Genomic DNA, 23,418 nt, shown 5'->3' with positions numbered 1-23,418 from the left:
TGGGAGGTTTTTTTCTTCATCCTGGAAAGGTTATAAACAACTCCAGTGCAAATACAACCTTGACAAATTTATTCTGAAAGGCAGTGAGCTTAACAAGCTAACTGGTATCAGGTCATATCCCTAACCATGTCAGAGTTGACTTTCATTCAGCGTCTTCCATTATCCATCTGTCAAAAAAGTAGGAGCCCTCAGCTTCTTGAGAGACAGATACAAAACTCTTACTTTCACCAACATTAGCAATAAGCAGTGGAAGAACTTTCTCTGGATTCTCCTGAGCACTTCACTACCTTACTTTGCCTTAACATTGTGTTAAGAAAGAGCAAAGACACAGAGGAACATGCTTAAGATGGTTAGAGAAACTGGACCTGAGGATGTTTTCCCAGAGACTGATCGTTAACCAGACCTTGTCCCACCACTGGTTATGTTAAAAGGTCAGAGAAGGATTAATAATGCCCCCACTATCACCATCCTGGGACCTCATCCAAGGAATGGTCTATGGGCTGGAGCAGAGGCCAGGATGCTCTGACCTCCAACCTCTGTGTCATCTGGGCAGGCTCTGTGCCAGGAGCAGAAGTCAGGCAAAAACAGCTATTGCTGCTGAAGGGAGTCTTGCCAGGAATTTCAGCAGCTGCAGCTTTCAAGAAGGATGCCAATGAACAAGCCTGAATACCAATGACTTCCAGGGCCAGTGACTCACTCTAAGCCATGGGCATCCTGGTATGAAGAGCTGTGCCACCAGCCCCAGGAAACCAGCACCTGCCTGGGGCACTGCAGGCTTGGGTTGTATTTATGCAGCAGATGAAATCACTGTGCTGGGGATACCCACACCATTTGTTCAGGTTGACTTGTTAACACAATTTTCTGCTTTTAGCAGCACTCAGTGGTCATGGGAACCCAGTGCCACCATGTGGCACCTTGGCCAGGAAGCCACACTGGTGACATCCCTAGACACGTGGAGAGCAGATGGAGATTCCCACTGCTCTGTCGTTGTATATGGGAGAGGAAGGGAAGGTCTCTGTGGCCTCCTTCCTCTTCTCCTGCCAGCCCCTTTTATCCAAGTAAATCTAAATTTCCAGCTGCAGCTGGGTGCCCACCCTCTGTCTGTGGGTCCTGTGCACACCCATCCTCACCAGACCTGGATGTGGTCTCCAGAGACACAGATCTGTTACCATGAGCTCTCCTGGCAGAGGGTAATGAACAATGTTTCCCTGCGGCAGCACACCCTGAATTTTAGCCCTCTGCTTGTCTTTAGCACACTGCCCAAGAGAAACAGAAGCCACTTACGTGTTACTAATTCTTCCTAAACTCGTTCTTGGGAAGAGTTGTGGAATTACTGTTGAAATATTTCAAAAAACCCTACCCAAGGCAGAGGCAAGCATAGCAAATTTCAGCTTGAGCAGTTGTGTGTAGTGATAAAGCAAAAAATAGAGCTAATGGCAAATACTAAACAGCCTTAGCCACAGGCAGTTTCACTAGCTCCAAGCAGGAATATGTGGTGTTTTTCCCATAAATACTGCATTGAAGTGTTGTATCTCACTCTGCTTCTGTTCAGCTAGCAGCAAAACCCTAAGCAAACTTCTCTGTGTGCACAACCCTAATTGAAAACAAAGTAAATTAAATGAATTCTAAGCAGTGTCAATAACAGCCACTAGTTATTTTGCAGTAAAAATACCAATATGTTATCAGTTTTTAATAACTGTGTTTCCCTGCTGTTTGCAATGACAAGAAATTTCTTCCAGTAACAACACAGTTCTTCCCATGAAATTTTTCAGCAGGCCTCAAATGATCACTATATTAAAAACATACTAAACAAAATTACTGAAATGTAATTGTGCTGCAAAGAAACAGATATAAAGGAGGGTCTATTTCAATTTCTATTTGGTGACTTTGCCTTAAACTCATTTCCAGTGAAACGCTTTTGCGAGGGTTTCCATTCAATAATTTTCACCATAACTGAAAAATGGAAAGGAAGATACAGTGCTGAGTAGCATGAAACAATTTCTAGAGAATATATTATACACATTTATCTTATTTTATACTTGTAATTTAAAAAAATAATTTGTGATTTTTTTTAGTCTCTTCATTATCTGAAAAAAAAAAATATTTAAACTGTTTTTACAATTGCCTTGCATCTCCAAATGCAATCATCCTGAATGTGCAATTAGACTTTTCAGGTAAATTATGATCATATAAGTCTATTTAGAATATTTCTATTCAAATATTTTTTGAAAAGCTAAGGTTCTGCATAAAAAAAATGAAAAATTGCTACTTCAGCTGGCCTATATTCTCACTCCAGTATCTGGATTTATGGGATTTGTGGCACACTTCTTGTGGCTTTACGTTTTATGAGATTTGTCCACCAAACAAGTGGTAAGAACATTTTCCTCATGCAGCTACTCAGTAACAAATTCTTATGTTTCACTTGCAGTGGAAGCAGAGAAAGCAGTGCTATTGTTGAGCCTGCAGTGAGGTGTTCCACTGAGGCACTAGCTCAGGGCTCTCCCTTCACAGAACACCAGAAGGGCTCACAGCACAGGGTAGGCTTTCCATACTTAGTCTGGGTGGGGAAGGGGTCTTCAGTGATTCAGGAGTTTGTAAAATATTAGAATCCATATTCTAGGAGTTATTAAAATCTGTCTTTAACATTGTAGTTAAAATAGTTTCTCTGACTGCTCCTGAACAGAAAGACTGAGAAAAAATTGTCAAGAGTGTTGAAAGGTTTTGCAGTGACAAAAAATTTCCAGAGACTTTAGAGAACTTTCAAGAAAGAATAAATTATTTCTGGTTTATTGAATATTCCTCAGATACTAATTAAATGTCAATTCAGCCCAAAACTCTCTTTCTCCTTCATGGTACTCTGCCTTATTCAGAGGCCAAATGATCTTATTGTTGACCCTGCTGAGTCCACATCACACGAGAGAATGGAGACTTATGCAGCTCCCATGTGGTAAAATGCTGATGGAGAAACAGCTTTTATGCCAAAATCATTCTTACAGAACTTGCCCATCCAATTCTAATTAGAAGTTGGAAAATTTTAATGAAAGAAAACCATGAATATTTTAAAGACAATAGCCTGCCGGTAAAGTATTTAAATTCAGCTCTTCTGTTTTTCTCTTTTTGCCCACATCCAGCCTTTGCCAGTGTCTCTCCCAGGGGAGTCAGAGATGCACAAATTGTAGTCTCTCCTCCAAGCACTGGCTCTGATTTTCTCCCAGCCAGCTGTGGTCAAAAGACTTGCTGGGGGGAAAAGCTCCTTCTTGCAGAACTGTATTTGTGAGGTCTTGCCAGAACAACCGGGCTTATCCCTCACCACTTCATATCCACTGGCATGGATTTCTAGCGAGTCATTGCTGCCAAAATAATCTAAAATGGTAGCTTACATCTAGAGCTATACAAAATATTTTCACTTCAGTGACAATGCTCCTAATTTTATTGGTCACTTCCATGGTAAATAATGTGCAGCATGGCTAGAGTTTGCAGTCATGATCAAACCTTGTTTTCATAGGCAATATGAATGTGTAAGGATGAAACTCTAAGTACACAGATATGCTGGACAGCTCAAGGCACAGGTAGCATCTAGGGAGATTTATTAACTTGGCTCAATATGGTAGGCACCTAACTTCCATACAAATTACAGAAGTTAGGTACTTAGCCTGCTTGGCTGTTTTGATTTACACTCATCAATGCGTACCTACACTGGCAGGTCTCTAAATATCTTTAAAACCTACTCCATTAAAGCATAAATCTCCTTACAACCATTTGAACTTTTTTTGTGCTAGGACTGAAGGATGTGTAGGCATCTGTCTGCCCCCTCACCCTTTGAAAGCCACATGGAACTACACATATCTCATTCTATAGCCTTGAGACTCTAGGCTGTTGCACATGCATCAGATCAGAAATTGGAGCCTCTTTATTAAATTATACCTGGATTTTTTGGTTAAAGAAAGCAGACTACAAAAATTACTTTGTTATTCTGACATACTAGCAGAAAATTAGCTTGAATGCACAGAAGTACATAGTCATAAATAAAAGCCAAGTAAGAATGAAGATTGTATTAAACATCAAAGTGATCATGAGCAGTGAAAGTGAGCTTTTTCAGCCTCTTAACCACATTTTCCCATTCTAGTTTCCATTTTTTAATTTAAAAACCGTGTATTTTCCCCACTTGAGGGGTTTTAGCTGTAATGGTCACCATGGTTATCACAAAGACAATTGATTTGTTAGGAATGCACAAAATTGACTTTCAGTGGTTAATTCTGGAAAATACTTAAAACTCCTGAAGCCTGTGGATAACAAAGCTGATTAAGGAAACCTCTCTGCTCAGTCATATTCATTTCATAGGTTTGTTCGTCTGAATGGTTAAGTTCATCTGGATGGTTAAGACTGGGCACATTCCTAAGTGATAGAAATCTGCACCTGGCCCTTAAACTGGCTATGTTTAACACCAAAGAGTCATTGAGGAGCTCTAATTCTGGGAATGGGCTTAGGACTCTCTCCTGCTCAGTTAGTACTTGTTCCAGGCAGTTCCTTACAGAGGGGAGAGTTTGTTACTTCTTCTAGGCCTAATTTCCATTCAGTGTACTTTAAAGAGGAAGGTGTTTATATATATATATACATAATATATATATATATGTATATATATATATATATATATATATATATATACATAATTATATATATATAATATAGATTTCACTCAGGTTCCTAAAATATAGGCAGCCAGGATTTTTCTCCAATGGCCTCCAAAAAGTGCCCAGCTCTCCCTCTGTTGAAATTTGACAACATGGATATTTACTTTTGGAGAACTCCTTCACAAGATATTGGTAATTGAAGTGCAATATTTTCTTACACCTCTTTTAAGATTTATCCTTAGTTGGTGGTCCTAACCCTTGTGCACACTGTGCTGGCAGTGCTTCCCTCTCCTCCTCTCCTGCCTGCCTCCAACTCTGCCCCATTGCCATCCACACCTGTGTTCTCCGGCAGCACAGGCAGCAGCAGGGCTTCCAGAGGGAGAAACAAGCCAGCTCACATCATCCCCACTGTGGGTACTCCCTGTTAGACTCCTTGCAGCTCTCCAAACTCAGCCCTGATTGCTGTCTTTGCTTTCATTTTTTGTTAACAAAAACCATTAAGCTGGGAACACTGAAATCCCCACTGAGCCTTTTCCTTTTCCAGAACTGCCATATACAGCCTGGCACAGCTGTAATGAGAGTCTCAGAAACACAAAATCAAGCCAATGTAGTAAATTCCCACTGGAAATGATCACTGACATCTATAAAGTTTAACATTATCCTCTGTCTAATATAAAATCCCTTGGCAGAAATGATGCAAACTTGCCTTCACTGAATGTATCAGCGGAGATGGGGGATAATTCTTGCTAATAAATAGACTGTAAATACTCCATAGGCTTCCTGCATCTGAAATGAACAAAGGAAATGGAAAATTAAAGGAAAAGGAAGAAGAAAGGAAAATGAAGAAAAAGAGGAAAGAATAAAGCGTTTTCCTGTTTTATTCAGGTTTCTGGTATTTTTGGGGGTTTTTTTACTCTCTCAAGATAACGTAGGAGCTGTACAATTACAAAATCATTTTTCATGCATCTTGCATGGCATGAATAAATGAATGGCATCAGATGAACTCCAGCTTTTAGACCCAGCTGGGAGTTCATGAGGGCGAGACCTTCAAGTTATGTGGATTCAATGGTTGCCCTCGTGGCTTTCATGTGATCATGGCCAAGTCACTTAATTCCATGTTTCAGCCTTGTTTTTGCTCTGGTAGTGATAACTAAAGCCAACTGGTTTTTGCAACTGTTTATTCATAGCAAAATCTGAAGACTGCTCAAAAATCGTTGTTTTTCTGTTTGCTTTTGGAAGCAATAAAGATAAGGCAGAATTTTCCACCAGGAAAAAAATCCAAAATACAGACTCCGAGCAGATGACATGAACCAACCTGCTAGTAAAGCTTTGACTCAATTTATGGGAACAGCAATCCCTCGAGACTCCCATGGGTGCTGTTTGCCCAGGAGTGAGCACCTCTGCAGACACATCATGTGGGCCAGAGTCTGCGGAGCTGTGACTCACAGCAGTGCCCTGAGTGCAGGCAGAAGCTCCTGGGAAATGAGGCTGATGAAGTGATTCATGTGACCATTTTCATTGCAGGTGTAAAGATTAAATTTTCCAAATTCACATAATTTTAGTGCCTTCAGAATTTGTCATGCTGATTTGATATTCTTGCCCAAATAAAAAGAACACGGAAACAAATAATTTCCAAAGAGAATAAAATAATCTTTTACTTTTTCTCTTAATTTTCTCTTTTATAATTTATTTCCTCTCTCTTTGTCCTACACCTGCAAAACTAGGCTTTCTAAGGAATGTCCTAATCCTGTGTGTTATAGCAGAGCAATGCTTTCCTCTCGGCTGGAGCTTAAAGAAGTGATGACAAAATAAAAAAATAAATAAAAAAGAAGTTAAAAAATTACCCAGGTATTGAGTTTATCTCAAAAGAGAGAACAAGAGACATTAAAATGGAGAAAATCCAGGTGTATGGAACAAGCATATACAGCTTTAATTGAAACCCAGAAACATTCTAATTGCTAGGAAATGCTAATAAACAAAACTACTGGTTCCTTAAGTGAACATTTTACTAAATCACCAGCATTTAATTTCCTCTTGTGCATTTCAATAGCATGCATTGCCCGAAAATAAAGCACCAAAAGAAATTCAAAGATTCTGTTTACCAAAAAAAGAATTGTGACAATTAGAATTTTTTCAAAATGATATTTTAAAGTATGTTATCCATCAGCTAAGCTCAGAGAAAGAACATAATTTGGCACTAATTTGCCTCTAGCTTGATATAGAGGGCACATTTCATTGAAATGTCTTGAGTAACCTTAGCAAGGGAATTTAAAGGAGCTCCTCATTTGACTAAGGGGATGGAAAGATCTGGCACTTTGGAAATCTCAGAAATGCAATATCCTTATATTTCTAATAAGAGCAACTTCATTAGTGCATTTTTTTAAAGAACTTTAAGTGATTAACTGATAATTAACCAGTGGAATTGATTTTCATTTCAGACCATCAGCCCACACATTGTTAAGGCCATTTGACTTAGGGACAGAAAATTTTTCTGCAATTTGGAAAAGTGGACATGTGGAACAGAATTAAGAGATTTTGCTTAGAATTACTCTGGAAGGTTTATATTAGCTATCTATGTTTGATATAACCTCCATTTTATTCCTCTGGCTGGACAACTGGAATATTCCTGGTCTTTCCACTAAACCACCGGACTGGCCCTTGAGGTAAACTAAATTCCCAGTCAGCCTATGAGTTTTGTCAGGACAAAGTCATTCATGCTAAAGGACAGCTTCATTTCTTATCTTTGTTCCCTACTGAAAAGCTGTGGTAGTAACCATCCCCCAGGTAGCCTTGGGGGCTGTTCAGACACTGCAGTGAGACACCCCCACTCCATTAAGGCCAAGCATTCAGGATTCACCTCAAGGGACTTTTCAATGAGCTCAGTGCAGCTGTGAGTTGGCATTCACTGTTTGCTAAGCATTCTTCCCTCTCCTCTGACCACAAAACCATGATTGTGCTGGCCCTGCTTTATCAGGAAAATTGGGTTATTAATGTATGGGGAAATGTATGCCCCAAGAATATTGGTACAGACACCATGAACACTGACAGCTTAAAGGGACAAGCTTCTCAGGAGTCGAGTCTGCATTTGGGCTGGGACTGAAGGTCCACAGAAATGAATGGACCAAATAACTTCAAAAAAAAAAAGCACGTTTTTCATCTTAGTGGTCACATTCAGTGCTTCAATGAATTTTTCAAATTCATTGAAGATACAGAAACTGTTACACATTATTGTCCAATAAATGGAAGTTCAGCTCTTAATCTTTTTTCAAACCTAATACAAGTAACAACTTTGGTGAAGCTACACCAACAACTGGAAAAAACCCCAGTGAGGATAAGTCCTTTGCTTCAGCAGAGAATGAGTGATAAGTATAGCCTTGTGAACGGTGTAAAAGTTTTACTGTGCAGAAGACTGGTAAAAGTCTAGCAAAAGCAAAGGAAATAAATGTGAAACAGCACAGATATCTCAACCATGCAAGGCTTATAGCACAGTATATATAACTTATAACTTGTATTTCAGCAATATAAAAATATATTTAATCAAATCTACCAAGAATGTTTTAGAAAGGAATTCTGTGTTTCTTATGACTATACCTTTCAGCTGAGTATTTTGCTTCCATAGGTCACTTCCACACACAAGAAGCAAGTGCTTTTTTACAACTTTTACACAAATTCTTTTCCATCCATTACCATTATAAAATCAATTCAACTTCTTTCTTTTAGATTTATGGAAGGCTTTTTGCATCTTCTGAATTCGAATTGATCTCATCCATGATGACAGTCTGCTTCAAGGACTCTGACACATGTGACATCCACAGGGACCATCCCCATTTCCCAGGAAGGCTGGCATAACTTCCTCAGCCATCCTCTTTCTCACTTTACCATTTCCTCATGCTTTCTCAAAAATGTGGTTACCTCAAACACCTTGTTGAAACACAAATCTTACAGATCTAGATTTATCTTAATTTTCTGTAAACCGTCATTCCCACCTCCTCTGTTTGCTCTTCTGCTGGCCGAAGCCATCTCTTCAGGTGAGCTGAAGTGCTTCAGTTCCATTAGAAAAAGTTCAGTCATAGACAGGATCTGAAATCTGAAGTCCATTTCATCAGAATGAAATACCCACTGAAATCTCTCCTCCTCCTTCACAACAAAATACAAAATAAAACAGAGCAAAACAAAAAAACAAAAAAAATACCAAAACACACAAACCCACAAGAAAAAACCACAGTGCCTGAGAATCTACTTGCACAGCCCTGTCATTAGCTACTTTAAGACACCTAAAATAACTCCAGATCTATCAGGCAAATTTGGCTGCCCAAATATTTCTCTGCATAATTCTGAATATTTCATCTACGTTATAAGCAAAAATCTTTCTTTTAATATTGACCTTTGTAATTTGACTTGCATTCACTCTAAGTTCAAAACTGCTCCTTGGTTCAGGTAGGGAATTGCTTTTTCTAAGCAACACCCTGAGGCACACTAAAGTAACAAGGAAATTCAGCTGGCATGCTCCTCTCCTTGCTTGCACACAGGAGTCAATAAAGTGCTTCTGACGGGAGGCAACCTGGGATGAGGCACCTCAAGAAGCAATGCCCAAATTTATGGTAGTGCTGGTGCCTATGGGCTGCAAAGCTTTTCTGTACGTCCTCGAGAAGCCAGAGTTACGTCCCATCCCTGGCAGTGCTCCAGGACAGGCTGGATGTGGCTCTGAGCAACCTGAGTGTCCCTGCATGTTGCAGGGGGTCGGAACTATGTGGTCTTTAAGGTGCCCTCCACCCCAAATCTATGACTTTCTGAAGGCTGTGGGTCCATCTGACATTCTCAGAGCCTTGTGTTGCTCTTCTTTCCATGGGTGACCCAATTCAGCAAGAAGCCCACACTTACAAAGCATCAAGGTAGAAGGCTCTTGTACTTGGTAAAGCAGGAATATTTCTTACCCAGCCTGGCAGACAGTGCCATGAATCTGCCTAGAGAATCCTTCTATTATGCCTGGCCCTCAAAGATACAACAGGCGAGAATTTCTCTAAGAGATTAATGTCACAAAAACAATACCTTCTTGGGCCAAAAAATGATGAAGATTAAATCACAGACATTTTATTAATTTTCATTCTATCTACAAAAAAGCCCAATCTAAACAGATAACAAAAATCACACAAAAAACCAGCTTATACAAATAATTTAATAAATACAAAAGGATTAAATTTGTGCTTAGCAAACACCCAAACACTGAGGAGTAGTTATATTTTACATACTGACCAGGAACCCTATCTTTGTTTAGGGTCCAGAGAGGATCTAACTTCACACTGCTGATGAAAGGGTGAAAGAATCTGAGGATTAAATGAACATATATAAAGTGGGAAATGAGATTTATATGTGAAAGTCAAAGCCAGAGTTTTGCCCTTTCAAGAAAATTGCATTTGCGGGAAAAAAAAACCAAACCTCTCAATACTTAATTCACACAGAATTCAGTAGGATTCCACACATCTATATGGGGACCTGCTTACATAAACTCTTGTGAGGAACACGAACACAGAATAATAAGAATACTAGGTTTATATTCTTAGTATTGAATCACTAATAATGAAGGAAATCAGTGCAGTGCAATTTCTTTTTCAAATACAATTTGGTGGTGTCAACAAACGCTATTCCAAACTCATCATGATTTTTGTCTGCCCAAGGCTGTGTGGGGAGAGACAACATCTGTTTTCATTCCATGTACAATTCTTAAAAACAACATTGTAATTGAATGATTCAGAAATACTGAGTCTTGGAGCAGTTATTTTTCCCAGTGCTCCAGAACAATGCTTCAAAATCCCAACAGAATGTCTCCATAAAAATATAGGGGTCTCATTATATATGGCATCAGTAAAAGTCTATGGTCTAACAGTCTCTGTGCTCTCCAACAGGAGCTTTCCTGATTTATTTTCTCTGGAAGTTGTCTCTGCTTCCAGTAGATTCCCCTTCTCTGACACATGGTTCCTGGGCCGCATTAAAGCAGCAATCAGAAAATGACTTCTGCTGCTTCCCCATCCTCTGCTTAGCCTCCCAACACCATGCAAGCAGCCATTCAAGATCCTTGCTGTTCCTCTGGCTCCTCCTGTCTCTCCTGTTAGGATGTGTCACAAGGATGTGCAGGTATAGATAGATCCTTGGCTTCCCCAGGGAATCGCCACATGGGAACTTCCGGCCCTCATCATCAGGCTCACAAAGACCCTCACACTACACCTCTTGGCAAAGCCCAGCCAGTCCAAAGAAAGAGTCCAATAGACAACTTCTTTTGACAGCTTTTGAAGGCATCTGACTTTCTCACTGGCTTTTTTCCCTTCTGTCTTTATTAACTTCACCTTCTAATTAGGTCCCATGAAGATACATCTCCTCATTTAACTCAAAAGGTTCATTGACCCTCTGGCATACTGCTATAACCCAGTAACCTGTGGGTACAGTAATTAGGACATTATAAAACACTGAGTTGATCTGCACACTTCATGTTCAGAGGAAGAGACGTGTGCTGTGTTGCAAAGAGAGCTGGCTGAAGCAAGGGAAGCCCAAAAGTTAAGGAAAAATTAATAATTTAGGAAAGAAAGTTGGGGTTATTCACAGGAAGAAGAGATTGATCGGACCAACAAACTTCAAGGAGAGTTGCTAAAGACAGCACTAAATGTGCTTCAAGAAAGCTCCAGGAGCTGTAAGGAATAAAAAGAGAGCAAAAGGCGTGAGAGGGAAGGGCTGCAATCACTGATTGACTTTTGTAACACATTCTTACTGCAGGAGACTCACAGTAACAGAGCACAAGATAAGAAACTAGCCAAGAGTCGGCTCTTGTCACATGCTGCTCCTGGTGTGACCTGTGAGATGCAGGTGGTCCCAAATTGTCTTCACTGTACTCATACAGTCATGTAGCTTCACAAGGATATTCATGTAAATTCAAGAGGCACAATTTAATCATCAAGGAAATCGCAGCACCTTTCCTAAAGCGTTCTTCTTGTGAAGGCAACTGCCTCATCCTATTCTTATTTACTATTACATTACTTTTCAGACAATAAAAGTAGAATGTGTCAAAACACCTGACAGCACCAAACACCACGAGACAGATGAAACTGCAGATACAAGCTGGTGCTATACATCACTGCAGGTACGAAGCTGGATTTCAAGCACTTGTTTCAGACATCCCTGAAAGTAATGGTTTATGAACCACATCCAGGGCTTTTTAATCATCTCAGATATACTGCTTTCAACAGGAGTGCACTGCTAAATATACGTGTACTGATGCACAACATGATACTCTAAAACAAGTGTGTCGAGCTTAGATCTATGTCAAAATGAAAAACATATTAAGTGCGTACATGGAACTGATGAGGAATGTAGCTCATTAAATTGCTAGATTTAATGACAAGATTGTTAATATTGCAGAGATATCTGCAAAATCCTTTGGATCATCCTGGATTATCTCTTCAGTTATTCCTCTTACATAATTTTTAATTTCCTTGGCAGTTAATCCTGTTATGGAGGAGGTTTTGAACAAACACTTTAATTTTTGCAAATTGATTTTTATGATATCCCTTTTCCATTGTGCCCCTTCACCATTTAAGCTCTGCAATAATATTATGTAATGAAGCCCACACATCAGCCTTCCCTCTTTTATAAAACAGTCACATCACACCATGTACTTTTACAGGCACCTCAGAAAAATGATTTGCTGGTTCCAAAACCCACACACAATTCTTTCTTTTTTTCCTTTTTTTTCTTTCCCCACAGAGATCCTGATTTGCTTCTTCAACATCAGTTATTTATCCCTGTAGCAGCCTGAAAAAATAGGCAATGTTAGTCACTCCTGTAAATCCTGAATAAGTGATGTTAACGATTACAGTTTACAAAACTGTTACTGTAGGAGACACCTCAAAGTTCATCAATGAAATAAAGTGTGCCTTAAAGTCTAGTGCTATTCCTATTAATCAAAGCTTTCCGACTTTATAGGAGCAGGCACACTTGGAGAGTATGTGTGTCTGGGGAGCTCAGCTTGCTGTAATTCCATAAACATTCGTCTTCCCTGCAGCGTCACGAAGCCGAAGGGACTCGGCCAGGTATGATATAACTTGGGGTGAAAACTCTGGGGTGCACCTCAGTGACTGAGGGACACACCTTCTACCTCACCAGATGTGCGCCTGTGAAACTGGTCCCTTAAAGCTCTGCATTTCATGTTTGGCCAGGAGAAAGAGGAAAGGTAGTGCTGATGCACAGACAAACTTCAATTCCTGTTCAAAAAACTTTTCTCCCTGTTTTTGATATTTTTTTTAAAATTATACATTATATTAGAAGATATAACACCACTGTGCCCACAACACACCAAATGGCTTTAAAGGCAGGAGTTTCTGGAAGAAACAGCTATCCCAGTTTAACCTGGTATCTGACCATACTTTTTCTCTCAAGTATCATCTTTATCAACCATGCTTTTCTTCATATTAGAAGAAACATTTCCCCTAGATGGTCAAGCATGAGATCCAAGGAAGTGTGGGATGATAGTTTTGGCATTTGATTGCTTAAAACAGACTTTATGCCAATGATAAACAAGTCTCAAAAGAACACATTCCAGGCAAAGGCAATGTTTGTGTGGATTTCAGGACTCCATCTCTCTCCAACAGGCTGTTACCCAGTCTTTCCACAATCAGCATAAGAACTCACAAATGTTCCCATTTTGTTTCCATATTTTCCTTTTTGAGAACCAAAGAGGTTCATGGGAGGCTTTAGAAAAATCTTCCATAAGAGATTATGCAATGCAAGACATTTTCTCTGCTCAGACAGACCTGATCTCCAAATACTATGAAAAATTTTGCAAATAATTGGAACTATACGAGCCAACTCTCATCTAAGCTGTCAGAAAAGATCGGAAGCACTTGCAAAGGACTAAGGGCATTTGGAAGCATGTCAGAGGGATTAAATAAGGAAAAAGAATTGTGTGAGTCTTTGAAGGAGATGGCATGGAGAAGAAAAGAATAGAGAGGAGAAGACAGCATAAATAATGTTTCAAAGCTGGAAGTGTCATAATCGGGTCAAAAGGGAAAAAAAGATGGCTTTAGCAATCTGTGTGCTTAAAGCTTGAAGGGAGATCAGAGAGTGTGTGTTATCACAGACAAGGAAGGATGTAAAGGGATCTGGAGAAGGAGATTTAAAATTGTTTCAATCCAAGTTTTCTCACTGTAGAGCTCAAAACCTCTGTGTCCTACCCTTACTCGAGAGCATCACTATCAAAATACAAGCAGCATTCATAACTATTTCTGCTCCTCCTTTTATCCAACCCCACATTTCACAGTTTAATAAGTCATCATGGTGGATTAAAAGCCTTTCTTTGGCCATATTTAAGCTGTTCGTCTATTTACACAGCAGGTGCAACAAAAAAAGCTGCCTTTGAGTTTCCATTCTCTATTAGCCTTGCCAGCAAAGGAAATCTGTACCAGATTAGGAAAATCTCACATTGTATGCAGCCATGGGTAGAGAAGAAGGAGATGAGCAGGTAGCAAGAGCCTTGTCTCTCTCCTAGTTTGGAGTTCCTTCCAGCTGCATTGTTTATACTTAGGCTTTGTTTTTGGAATTCTTCCTTTTATCATTTATCTCTATTAACTCACACATATTATGATAAAACAATAAGGTTTTATTGAGTCAGCTACTCAACTCCAAAATTCAGGCTGTCTTCAAAAATCAGTATCAGGGCAAGTAGAATTTAAGCAGCATCCTACAGAGCCACTTTGATATTAAATGTCCCTGGCTAAAAAGAAACCATGTGTCTCTATCCTGCATGAACCAAGAAATGTGGTTGGATAATGGCCTTTGCAAGTGCTTTCTGGTGACAGAGAAACAAATGCATGCCTTTGTCCTCTGGTCCTCTGGGTGTAGGGTGTTTAACATCCTCAAGTATCAGCCCCATCCTCTCCCACCACTTTCCAGGTCTCTTATTTTCTCTTCTTCATGCCCAGGCACCTCACCCTTCTCTGCCCTGCTCCAATTCCCTTTTATTCTTGGAAACTGCTCTCTCACTTCTGCTGAAACAGAGAAAAAGTCTTGAAAGGAAAAGGCTTCTTTTAAAGTCAGCCCTAGAGATCCAGTCCAGTCCCTTGTTGCTCAGAAAATTTTAATATTAAGTTAGATCATCAGGAAGAAAAATTAAACTGGAGCACACTAATAAAAATTCACCCAGTAAAAATGAGCTCTTTCAGAGCCCCTCTGGTCAAGAGTAATCCTCATTCATGGACTCTGACCACAGATTAATGTGATGAGAGGTGATTTTTTTTTTAAAAAAAAGGGACACATCAACTCTGTTTGTTCAGCATGTCTACAGTCCCGCTTCTGGGAGCTAACATAGTCATACCAATATATCACTGTCATTGCTTGAAAAACAGCCCCAGATTTATGGCTGGCACAGGACCTAAAATAAACATATAACAAACAGTTCTGGGACCAGTAGAAGAAGCAAAGCCTGATTTATTAAAGATGAATTATAGCTGAATTTGCTAACAAACTAAGCTCTGACCAATCCTTTTCCCTTGGCTGAAACAGCCAAAATACCTATTTCACAGGTGGCCTGCCTAGTGCAATTGAGGATGTGCTCATGTTAGTCTGTCCCTTACTGATCCCCCTCCTTTTTTTTTCTAGTCAACTTTTCAACTTCAAGCCTGTTAGAAAATTGTGTATGTGTCCTCTGTCTCCATATGAAATTCTACAAAACTGTTTGAAAGTCATTGGAGAAATTATTCGTGTATGTGTATTCTCTCTTCTCATACAGACATTAGTTGAAACAATAAGTCTTAGATCTGTGCAGGAAACTGATATTTTTTCATAGTTTTCCAAGCATTGATACAATTTTTCCTTTATTAAACATGTCTATAATACTCATTGATTCTGTAGATCATACAGGTCTGTAGATCATTTTTAGGTCATAGAAATTTGAAATTCAAACTGTAATATGAGTGACCAGCAATAACCTAGTGAGAAATAACTGTTTATAGAGGAATGAGTCAAAGCCAGCCTTTGATGCCTCTGGCTGCTGATAAAGGCAGACACACTGTGCTGTGGGGGACCTGTGTCAGAAGCTTCTGGGTCAAACCACTCAAGATCTTTCAACTTGGCTTTCACTTTCTTTCTTAAATGTCTTAGTGAGAATATCCAATATAAAAATATCCTGGTGTATTTGATTTGATTTCTCCATACTATAGGAGGAATGTTCAATATGATGGTGCATTCCCATAAGTACAGTTTACACTAAAGGAAACAAATGATTCCAAAAGTCAATGACAGTGGAGATAAAGACTTCCTAATGTGAAGTATCAGAGACAAAAAATAGTGGGGAAATGAGTAAGGGGAAAATTAAGAACTTATAAGACAGATGGAATAACCCCAAATCTCTGAATAACCTACAGCAATTTACACACCCTTCAGAAATGCAAAGCTTTTTGAATTAATAGTTATGTAGATATTTGGTAATATTATATTATATATATATATATAATTATACATAATTGGTTATGTAGAATACATATTGCTATTCCACCAGCCTATATGAACATAGATTTCAGCCTTAGGAAGAGTATGTTCTTTCAGGGCACTCATCGATTCCTGTTTGAATACCTGTTCTGTTTACCTTATCCTACCCTCTCCCATTCTACCAAATCCTATTCTTCTTACATCACACTTATCATTGCATCTTTTCTCAATCTTTCAGCTGCACGTTATATAATATTACTCAAAACTGTTACATACAGTATTCAAAATTTTTCAGTAATTGTTTTATTCTTGGACAATCTTTTCCTAAAAAATAATTTTAAAAAATACAAATTCATATTACACTGACTAATTTATATATATTTTTAAAAATCCAGATAGTCTTATAAAATACAAAGTGAATCCTTGTGTACCTGGAACTAAAGATGGGATTTAGTTAGACAGAAGATAGCTCTCGGTGCTGGAGCTAGTAGAGTTAGCATCCCTACAGCCATTCCCATGGCCAGAAAATGCCAGATAGCAGCTTTTGGTGAATTTTGAACCCTTTGGTTGCCTTTTTGAAATTACCCACTGGGCCTTATTTGAGTGTCCTTTTTCTTCTTGATTTCAAGAAAATCTGGGTCTAAACTACACATCTGAGAATGTCTGTGGTCCTAAGCCCTAGTGACTGTATGTTAAATACTGGAATTGTTTGGTGTTTTTATGAAAGGCATCTGAAAGCTGCTCCCTCCAGAATCAAAATGGCATTGGGTACTTTTACCCTAAGTGACTTCTGGGGATGAATGCCATTCACTTCAATATTTGCTATTATTTTTGAGTTTCATAGCTGTGTAGCTATGAAATGTATGTAGCTATGTAGCTCCTGACCCAAGTCTATTTTACCTGTAAATCCTAATGATGCACAGCACAGAGTGGTGTGACCTTGTAAAGTAGACTACAGGGTCCCAGAATTACAGCAACACAAAAAGATAGCTATGAAACTAAATAAAGTGCTCAAAGTTAAAATTTCTCTTTTAAGATCAATGAAAAGATTTTATTTGAAGAAGTTATGGCCCATTTCTGTTAATAATGAGGCTGCTTCCAGACAACCTAAGAGATATGTCCCCCCAGGCAATGGTACAGAACTAAAACCAAGTGAAAGAGACTACAATGTATTAATTAATCAGTGGACTTCCAGCTTCTCATTAATAGCCTCCACTGAAATTTCAGTAATTCTCAAGCATTCCATAATAAAATAGAACCCACTTCAGGGATTCAAGCAACAACAGATTAATTCAGCAAACTTCCAAACCTAATGTGGTGATTGAGTTCCAATCCTAAATCTAAGGAGGATTAAGGAGAAAACATGAACACAGAAAGGCCAAGAAAAAAAACAACCAGCCAAACAAAAAACAATGAGTCAAGGCAAATTTTCTATTATAGGTTCTTGCAATAACTAGGGGAGTTGGATGGCCTGATGCTATTAGGAGATTTTTCAAAGGAATACAAATACTAACATCTACAAATTAAAGGTTTGAGTTTTTTTGTTGGGGTTTTTTCTTTGGTGGTGAGCATTTTTTATTGTTGGTTGATTGGTTAGGGGTTTTTTTACATTTTGACTTAATACATATAAAGTAAAGGGTTTAGTTAGTGAAGAAACAAAAACTTCAAATTTGCTGAGACATTCTGAATACTCCATGTGTTTAATCAGATGCCTGAGTTTCAATTATTTTGCATCTTGTGGTAGACAAAGATTTCTGTTGAGTTGTGTCAAGGCTACAGTGTGAACTTATTAGACTTGATTCCACTTTTTAGAGACAAGATCTACAAGTGAAGGAATGGACAAGCAGAAGAGAATCTGGCTAAGAACAAATCCTTTGATATGTGCTTTCTATGGCACAGTGTTGCTTAGTCATGAGGAAGTGATGCAGGTCAAGGAGTCCTTTTTTGGAGCCACATAAGTAAAGTTTTCTAAGAAATCCTACAGACCATTCAACTCCTGTACATTTTCCTTAAATGTCCCGTGTTCCTTGAAAGAAAAAAAAAAAAAAGACTGCAAAAGCAGTAAGTCAGTCCAGCTTATTCTAATAAGTAATATTACTGTTGAAGTCACCGTCTAGATAAATGGTGCCCCACTTCAAATATTAGCATTATAAGTTCCCAAGGAGAAAAAAAATGCAATTCTAAAATTTTTAACATTAAAAAAGAAAAAGTCTACTCAATACAAGAAAGAATGACATATTCTGGTAACTTTGAATTAGGTTTGCCATAATTTAGAGGGCTATAGAAAAATGTATTTCAGGGCAGGCTGAGTTTCTCCTTAACAAAACTTACAGCCATTTTTTATTTCCAAATTAAGTCAGGATAACTCTAGAAGGGCTCTGCATCAGTTACTTTACTGATAAAATGCTGTCTATGTAAGGCAGCGAAGGAAGAGCTAAGGAAATCACAAAGCTCTCAAAGAATCATAAAGAAAAAGCCCGGGGACTGTATTAGAGGGGTCCTCTCTCCTGCACAATTTCAGTTTGCACATTACTTTTCTGTATCTCAGTCTCAGTGCCAGGGACTTATTCAATGCATGGAAGTATGAAGATGAACAATGGCTTTTTTCACCTTTACAGAAGTCAGCTCCACAACTGCAGTGAGCAGATACTCTGCACCATGCAATGACAGCAAGGGAGGATTGGGCTTTAAGTTTAATTCTGCTGTGCCACAAAGAAGTTGCAAAACTTTCTCCAGAAAGTGAGGAATTTCTCAGCATGGGTGGAACGGGCTTATGTCAGCTTATATTTGATATCTATTCTTATTTTTGCCCATATTTGAAAAGATTTTTTTAACAACTCTGCTAAAGTCTGAAAAGAAAATCAAGCTAGGAACAGTATAGTAATATTTAAAAGATAATCTGGACTACCTACCTGAAATGGAGCATTATTGTATTATTACACAATATACTCTTCAAAGAGATGGTGTCTTAAGCAATAATCACTGTCTGAATCTGTGGAGAAAAAGGAAGAAATCAGGCTTGATTAATGTATGTTTTTGACAGAGTAATTCAACAGAACAAGACATGAAAAGGGAAAAGATCTTAGTATTGTGTTAACAAGTTCACAAAAATGCAGGGAGGGTAACATCCGTGAGCCAGATAAAGTAGGAGGCAGAGAAATAACAAATGAGAGAGATGCTGTCAGAGATGGAAAGACTCACTTGCAGGGTAAATGATTCCATCTACCCATCTCTAGTTCAGGGACCTACAGCTCTCCCATGGGTTCTGACTTTTTTTTAGCTGGTTTAGAATCTTCCATTTTTTTCTGGGGTTGCACCACTATGAACATACTATAACTCATTTATATTGAGGATAATTTGATTTTTTTTTTGTTAAATTTGTTTTGTGTCAAATGAAAACCCCAGGGATATTAGCTGCATTAATGTACACAATTAGTAGCATTTTTTTTACCAGTTAAATGTAATTTTGTCAACTTAGTAAAGATCAGTAAGACTACAAAAAAAAAGCATGAGTTTCAGACATATCTGTCAATTCTGGAGACTCTCCCACCTTCCTCAATACAGATGATGAGCTACAAGCAAATGGGCCTCATTGGTTTCTTCCTGGTAATCCCATTGCACAAACTTATTTTCCATCACCTTTGGGAAACTTGGCATTCTTATGATGAGAAATGCTTAGAAGTTCAAGATAATTTCCACATTGAAAACACAAAGAAGAGTATGCTGTTTAGGCCGTTGTATTCAGAATACTAATTTATAGGTATTTTGTATTAAGAGGAGGTAATCCACATTTTTTTAGTTTTCCTTTTATCTGTGAAATCTCTGTGAAAATCCAGAAGATTGCTCCCACAGTGACTTTGAACCAGAAGTATGCTGACCTTTAAAAATCAACACCACACTTTGTGGTTCTGTTCTTATCTTTCCTCTTACTGACATCCATGACAAAATTGTTGGCAGACTGTCAATATCTCAGACCACGGACTTTCAGTGAGTCACCAGCTGCTTGGATACCTCGTTATTCACAGCCCAGCTTCCTCCCCAAGCCTCAAGGAACCACGGGTGTGGGAAGTGCAAGATATGATTCTGGATTTGGCACCTTGATAGAAAAGCTGTCCTATCTTGAGCCCTAAGACAAGAGCAGCTGTATATCCGAGTGGCATTGAGTTTCACAGGGGGTTTTGGCACATAAAATGCCTGTTCTGCTTTGGGACCCCATACTCAGGAAGGCTTTGCAGAGTGTACTATAGAATTACTTTCACCCAAAGAGCAACAGAAAAGAGAGGAACAGAAAACATTTTGTGTCGCAGTCCTCACAATGAGGCCACATCCTTTCCCCAGCTGTGGAAATGCTGCTGCAGGTGTCACATCAGGAAGAGCAAAAGGAACAGGAAAAGCAAAGATTGCAGTGACACAGAGCAGGGCTGCAGGATGCCAGGAGGTGCTGACTATATGAGCTGGGGCTGGGGAATGAGACAGACTTGGCAGGCTGTGTCTGGGAGGAACAAGGGGAAGAAGGTGAGAATATGGGAATTTGTTTGGTGAGATGCTAGGCACATGGTCTCACTTTGGCCAGAGAAAAGTGCTCCTCTTCGGTTAGAGCAAAGAGGTGACAGAAAGAGATATTTTCCCAATATCAGCAAGAAGCTAGGTCTTGAGGCAATATAAATCAAAATATAAGTGTAGCTGCTGACCATGACAACCTAATACAGATGCTCACCTCTCTTCTTAACCTCTCTTGCTAGAATTATGTCCAAGTTCTGCTCCAGTCATGGCATGTTGTTACAATGAACACTGTAGCCTCTTTGGCTTCCTATGGAGATCTAGTAATCTGGTTGGGTTTTTTTCTTTTTTCTCAATTATCAAATAAAGACCAGCAGTTGGTACTTTTGTACAGCTGACTAAAAAGACTCCCCATGTTTTTGCTTTTGACATGTATAAATGAATGTAACCAGTTATCACCATTGAGAGGAACTACAGAGAGCATTCAGTAGGAAAAAAATAAGCAAAACTGTCGCTGAAAATCCACCCTGGTGATTTTGTATTAGATAATTGTGTCCTTATAGTACTTGAACTAAATTTCTTTTTGTGATATTTTATATAGGCATGCTTATAATCACAATAATTAGTTGAGTAAGAAAATAAACACTGACTTCCTAAAGAATTACGATAGAATTTTCAGATATGTATCTCAAAGTACTGTAAAAGGTGTCAGAAAGCCCCCACACTTTAAAGTTTCTGACCCAAGTCCAACCACTGCAGCCCAGGACCATGTAAAACCATCTGCTGAGGTCAGAAAAAGCAGACCCCTGCCTGTGTCACACTGTCTGAAATAGTCAACCCTGCTTCTCATCACAGAGCTGCTTCCAGGTCTGCTTGGGCTCCTGGTGCTTTCAGTCCCACAGTCAGAGCTACTTGGTTTCTTTGCCTGCAATCCTCATGCAACCCTTCAGACTGAGAGAGATAAATACATGGATGGGGCAACTTTTCAAATTAGTGTGATCAAGAGTGCCTTTCTGATGGCTTCAGGTGGACTTTGGAGTAGGCCTTTGTGATAGTGCCTATTATCTGAGCAGAACAAAGCTTCATGGAGTTGGAACAGAGCCGTATAAAAATTGTGAGCCATTCTAGGAGCTGGCTTCTATATTGATTTCATAGATTAGAAGGTCTATTCCTTTTTGTTTTTCAGAGGTAGACATCAAAGCTATATATTGTGGCATATTAAGCATTGTCCATTAAGTATGATATGACAGAAAACTACCAGCTGGTTCAACTTAAATCTCTAAAAAATTGGTATCTTAAGCACAGAAAAGCCCTAAAATGCTGAAGCACATCACTGTCTCGGGGTGTTCAACAAGTAAGGTGGAAGAGCCTAAAAATAGAGTCCACCTGTTAAAGTCAGAGATGGCTGAAGACAAAGAAAAAGGCTTTGTAATTAAACAGCTATGTAAGAAAAACTCATTCAGAGCATTTAGAGGAACATGTTCCTGATTTGCAATGAACTCCTGGTCTCCTGGAGGAAACTGCTGATAACCCGTGCCTGGACTTTTGACCACCCTGAGCTGCTGCCTCTACCATGCCAATTCCTCCTTAGCACTCCACGCTGCTGCTTCTGATTGCCAGGATCTCTAGGGGATGTCTAAACTCAGTTTTGGGGGTGGACCTCCCTCCCCCTTTGTGAAGTTTCAACATGTCACAGTCCCTGGCAAAGCCTCCACACAGCTGTTTCACCAATGGCAGATGGGACTGTAGGATCCCAAGCCTAGAGCAATGAGGGAGAAAGAAGGGATAGAAAAGCTTTGAGTTAGTTGTCTTGAATGACATAACTACAGTTACCTTCTTTCAAGATTTCTAGGCACAATTTTTTTTCTTTAAGTGTCTCATCTGAAGCTCTTTTCCTTGTTCCTCTAGCAAATTTGAGACTATTTATGTTTCTATTAATCTTCTATGAAGACATTTTTCATCTTTCATTCTATGATCTCACATTGGCTTTCCTTTGATAAAACATCTCTTCTGTAAAGGCACCTCTCTGTGATATTTGGATATACCAGACTTTGAAACAAATTAGTCCTTGATTAGTCCCTGCCTGTTTCTCTTCTCTCTCTGCCTTTCCTTAAACTAATCCCAAAATTTCAGTGAAAAAAACCATTTCAACTTAAATTCTTGAGATTGAAACATGTGCAGTGAGACTCAGTACTTTTTATATGAAATGTGGTAGACAGCAGGTAACATTTAGTGTGTTCCCTTTTTCTAGAAATTGCTATCTGTATTTTTTTATGCTGTTGTTCTGTACCTTTGCCATATCTGTACTGAAGAACACATCAGAAAAAGAGGAAAAGTAGGATAAAATGGATTTTTTTGCCTCTCTGGTAATTTCTTTCCCCCACTGGTTTCTGTGGAACCATCAAAGCCATCTACCAAAATAGCAAGAAAGGGTTTAAATTGTGTTTGTCCTCTGGTTTCCTGCTGCTCTGCCTGAGCCTCTTTTTCCCTTTGCCATTTATTGCATTGGTAGCTTCATTAGCAAGGGATTACAATAACCAAACCTTCCCCGATTCTCCAAGGATTGCCCCCCATCTTCAATTACCTTTAGCTACAGCTACTGCTGTACCTTCAAACCAGGCCCTTTTCCAGCTAGTTTGACCTGGCCAAAGAAACAAGAGCAGCCCTAAAATGATAGTATATCCTGCTGAAGGGATCTCTCGTGGGTGAACACATCCTCACCTGGCACAGAGCCTCCCCAGCCCTGTCTTTGCTCACCCCACAGAGCTGCAGGAACATGAATAAAGGCCAAGATCAGGGAGACAACTGCAGCTCCTAA

This window comes from Pseudopodoces humilis, chromosome 2 (genome assembly GCF_049639895.1).
Source record: "Pseudopodoces humilis isolate 2021_Gansu_Grassland_sample_001 chromosome 2, ASM4963989v1, whole genome shotgun sequence".
NCBI classification, from domain to species: domain Eukaryota; kingdom Metazoa; phylum Chordata; class Aves; order Passeriformes; family Paridae; genus Pseudopodoces; species Pseudopodoces humilis.
This window is presented reverse-complemented; position numbering follows the sequence as displayed.